The sequence below is a fragment of the Echinops telfairi genome, unplaced genomic scaffold (assembly GCF_000313985.2).
Source record: "Echinops telfairi isolate 266 unplaced genomic scaffold, ASM31398v2 ScPeMD7_7469;HRSCAF=8507_0, whole genome shotgun sequence".
NCBI lineage: Eukaryota > Metazoa > Chordata > Mammalia > Afrosoricida > Tenrecidae > Echinops > Echinops telfairi.
Genome location: NW_022111372.1, coordinates 40,533,944 through 40,538,710, shown reverse-complemented (window position 1 = coordinate 40,538,710; position 4,767 = coordinate 40,533,944).

Here is a 4,767-nt window from a genome sequence, read left to right as displayed (position 1 = left end):
CCAGCGATGGACATGAAGTGAACCCTGGACTCAATGTCTGGGAAGCATATGAAAAACTAAGTCTTCTAGGGAAGAGGATAATGAGTCCAGGTGTCCACTTTATTTGTTTTCAACACCAGCCAAGCAATGCGCGAATCACTATTTGGTTGCTGAAACAGAAAGAGCTTGCCTCTGTTGCTCCCTGAGAGGTACAGTCAATTGCTCCTGATGTATCCAAGTCAGACCAAATCCCATTGACCTTGAGCCAATTCAGACTCATTGTAACCCTTGAGAACTCCCTAGGGTTTCCAAAGCTGTAAATCTTTACCCAATTAAACTACTACATCTCTCTCCCACATAGCAAAGGGTGGGTTCAAAGCAGTGAGCAGCTGAGCACTTAACCACTGCCTAGAGCTTCTTATGTCCAACAGTGCAAGAGGAAAAATACACAGCACTTTTGATGGACTTCTTGCCAGCCTAATTGCTTCCTAGTGATTACTCGTGGGAGTGAGCTTCAGAGAACTGGCCCCTTGTGATTTCTGGACTGTATACACCCAGCCAAAGAAAGGCCAGTTCTCTAGGCTCAACCTGGAAGACTTTGTACTTGAATGTGATTAGCAGAACAATAATCCCTCCGTAGATGTTCGCTTCCTATCTCCTGAACCTGTGAGTATGTGACCTCGTAGGGCAAGAGACTTTGCAAGCAGAATTAAGGATCTTGAAATGGGGAAATGATCCTGGATTATCTGGGCGGGCCTAATGTCATCACTAAGATCCTTGTAAGAGAAAATGGGAGACAGGTGTATCAAAAATGAACAAAAAGGGTCTGTGAGTGTCTTGGATGGTCCTTCCGGTGTGGCATGAGAGAGTGATACTCACACAAGAAAATGAAAAAACTAACAGAATTTAGTAGTCTCCAGCCCTAGAGGCAATCAAGCACACCCTGACGCAGGGCCGTACTATGGCTTGAACCAGGTACACGTTAGTATTCAGAGTGACATCCTTGGTCTCCATTACTTCAAAGAGGTCTTGTGCAGCAAGTTTAACCAATGCAATGTACCGTTTGATTTCTTAACTACCGCTTTCATGAATATTAGCTGTGGATCCAAGCACAATTAAATCCTTGACGTATTGAGCCTTTTAGCCTTTGATCATGATGTTGTCTACTGGTTCCATTGTGAAGATTTTTGTTTTCTTTACATTGAGATGCAATCCTTACTCAAGGCTACAGTCTTTGATTTCACTGGCAAGTGCTTCAAGTCCTCCTCACTTTCAGCAAGCAAGATGGCATCATCCGACGGTTGTTAATAAATCTTCCTTCAATCGTCTTCATATAGATAGTCCCGTTTCTCTATTTATTTTCTCAGCTCACAGATTGAATAAGTTAGGTGAAAGAATACAGCCCTGGTGCACACCTTTCTTTATTTTAAACCATACAGCACTCCCTACTCTATTCAAACAACTTCCTCTTGGCCCATGTCCAGTTTCTGCATAAGCACAATTGTGTTCTCAAAATCCCATTCTTTGTAATGTGATTCATAATGTGTTATGCCTATGCATGGTCAATAAAACCCATCTTTCTGACCATCTCTGCTTTCAGGCAATTGGCTGCTGTCAATAATGATATCCCCCGTGCCATGTCCTCTTCTGAAACTGGCTTGAATTTCTAGCAGTTCCCTGTCAAAATACTGCTGTAACTAGTTCTGAATTACCTTCAGCAAAATTTTCCTTGCATGTGATATTAGTCATATGGTTCAACACTTTCCCCATTCTTTGGGATAACCTTTCTTTGGAATGGCTACAAATACGGATCTCTTCCAGTCCGCTGGCCAGGGAGCAGCCTTCCAAATTTCTTAGCACAGACGAGTGAGCGCTTCCAATGCTTCATCAACTTGTTGAAACATTTCAATGGGTAGTCCATCAATTCCTGGAGCTGTAAAAGACAGATTATACCCTCCAGGAGGAGGCTGCACCTTGATTGTAGCTAGTGAGAACCCCTTTGAACTGTAAGGTAATAAAGGAGTGTTGGGTTAAGCCCCCACCTTTCTGGACATTTGTCCCAGCAGCCAGAAGGAACTCTTACAGTGGGGTTTCTCTGTCTCCCTTCTTCCCTCTCAGGGATCACTTCAAAGCACCTGTTCATCACCATCAGACCACACAGGGCTCCTTGTGGCTGATCCTCCTTGGTGGTCATGCTTCTCTAGGTCCCCAAAGTGCTTCAACCAGCAGAACTGACTCAAAGGAACTGGCAGAAGTACAGGGGGGAAAGAGACAAGCAGTTCACTGGGCATTCTACTACCCAAGGGTAGAATTAGGCAGAGTCTGCTACCTCTTTGGCCTTGGCCTCCCTGCTGTGTGCCCCCTGCAGGCTGGGGTCTCCCACTCCTGGCTCACTGGGTGCACTGGTCCAGCTCACAGGTTCTGTTCACCCAGCTGCCTATGGCTAGCTGCCCCTTCCCTTTTGTAACACCGGCTGCTCACTCTCCCCTCACCTGCAGCTTCTCCATTGAAAGCTTCTTCTGATACATAGATGAGCAGCGCTGGACTTGTTTCTCTCGGAAACCCAGCCTAACAAAACCCAACGAAAAGAAGAAGGTTGTGGGAGGAACCCTGGGTGTCTGAGTAGGGTGAGAAGGTGGAGGAGGGTGGAGGCATGTCTGCCATCTGCCTATGGCAATTGAGGGGAGTTGGGTTGTTGTCCCTTATGGAGCCCGGAGCCCAAGGAGGTCAGATAGGGTTGGAATGTGATCTGTCCATCACCATTAACCCTTCCCTGTAACCACTACTAAATGCTGCATATACACTTGCCTCTGCTGACCTTTTTATACGTGTGAGGACATACACTTCTTGTCCTTTGAGGTTTCACTCCAAATAATGCCTTTCAGTTCTATCCACATTGTAGCCTGTATCAATATTGCATTCAGTAGAAAAAGATTAAGACTTGGAAATGTTTGGTAAAATCATCCCAAATGTACTGCTCATTGTTTTGAGTGTTTGTCAAAAGCCATACAACTACCACACACACAGTGAACCTTGATCTAAACACTGGCAAAGTATAACCTGAGTTAGCAATGATGTATTGTTATTCAGTCATTCCTAACAAAGGTGCTACACAGAACAAAAGATGTTACTAGGAAAGCAGTGTGCTGGAAAAGAGGGTATATGGGAACTCTACTTTCCGCATAATTTTTCTGTAAACCAACCCCCCAAAAATGTATTAAAGAAAAAGGAATATGACTTTGTTAAGTACTACAAAACAGACTGTGGTGGTTACATAATCTGGTGCCAACTGGAGACTTTTGAGAGTGGAGGGGCAGAGGTTAGCCTGTCAATCAGGTCACAGTGTGATGACCTCATTTGGAGGCGCTACAGAGATAAATGGCTTGCTGGAGGCAGGACACACAGACTCTCTGCTTGGTATTCCTGATGATAAGACACATGTAGTTACGCTAGAGCCCTGGAGCTGGAGGAGCTGCAAGGAGACCCACAACAGTGCTGAGATGCTTCCACCACCACGGGACACAAGCCTTTCCACCCACTGGCCTGTGATCTTCCTGCATTCGGTGTCATTGCATGTGTGTGTGAGTCTGAAGGGGAATTTATAGATTGGTCTCAGACACATGGGCTAATATCAGACTTATGGACTTGATCTGGACTGGGCTAGGATATTTTCTCAATATACAATTGCTCTTGTATATAAAGCTCTTTCTTATACATTTAAGAGTTTCTATGAATTTGTTTCTCTAGTCTACCCAGACTGACACATATGCCATGGCCCGACGGGGACTCTGAAGGCTCATAAAAGTTCATGTTTCTCTCTGACTTTAGTGCCTCTGAGCTTCACTTGGGCCTGTGTGCTGGGTAGGATGCAATGAGACTATTATTCATCACCCACAGTTTTGAATAGCAGCCAAATGGTTCCAGTGTCTTTCAAGCCCACTGAACATTAGCCACTGCTCCTTGAAAAGCCATAGCAACCTTTGTTAGTGGAGCTGTTGTTTCTTGACATATCCTCTTAGCTGGCTCTATATTTCTAAAGGCAGTACTCCTATCTCTAACCCTTCTCCCAATAATTCTGTGCTCTTCAGTTCACTCCACATCAAAAGCAGTTTTGAGTCCTTAAGGGACTCAAATCGTGAGCCTTTTAAATGTTCTCTGAGTTTGGGAACAAAGAGAAGTTTAGCGGTCGAGATCAGGCCTGTAGTATGAATGGGCTACGATTTCCCCAGGACATTTAGGGCAGGCCTGGGTCCACTTGAAGAATGAGCAGGTGCATCCTTCTCACTGAGTGGGGGGAATTCCTCATCACACTTTCCTGGTCTTTTTCTCACTGATTTTAAGAAAATTGACCTTTCTTCCTAAGAAACCCTGTGATTGTCCTGTGTCCCTTGAGAAAATCTATCAAGATTATCCCTTTTGAATCCCCCAAATCAGTGGCCATAACCTCCTGAGCTGCAGTACATTTTGGCTTACTCTCGTGAATGAGAGAGAGAGAATGTGTGTGTGAGAGAGAGAATGAGAGAGAGAGAGAGAATGTGTGTGTGTGTGAGAGAGACAGAGAGAGAGAGAATGAGAGAGAGAGTGTGTGTGTGAGAGAGAGAGAATGAGAGAGAGAGAGAGTGTGTGTGTGTGTGTGTGAGAGAGAGAATGTGTGTGTGTGAGAGAATGAGAGAGAGAGAGAATGTGTGTGTGTGAGAGCGAGAGAGAATGAGAGAGAGAGTGTGTGTGTGTGAGAGAGAGAGTGAGAGAGAGAGTGAGAGAGTGAGTGAGTGTATGAGAGAGAGTGAG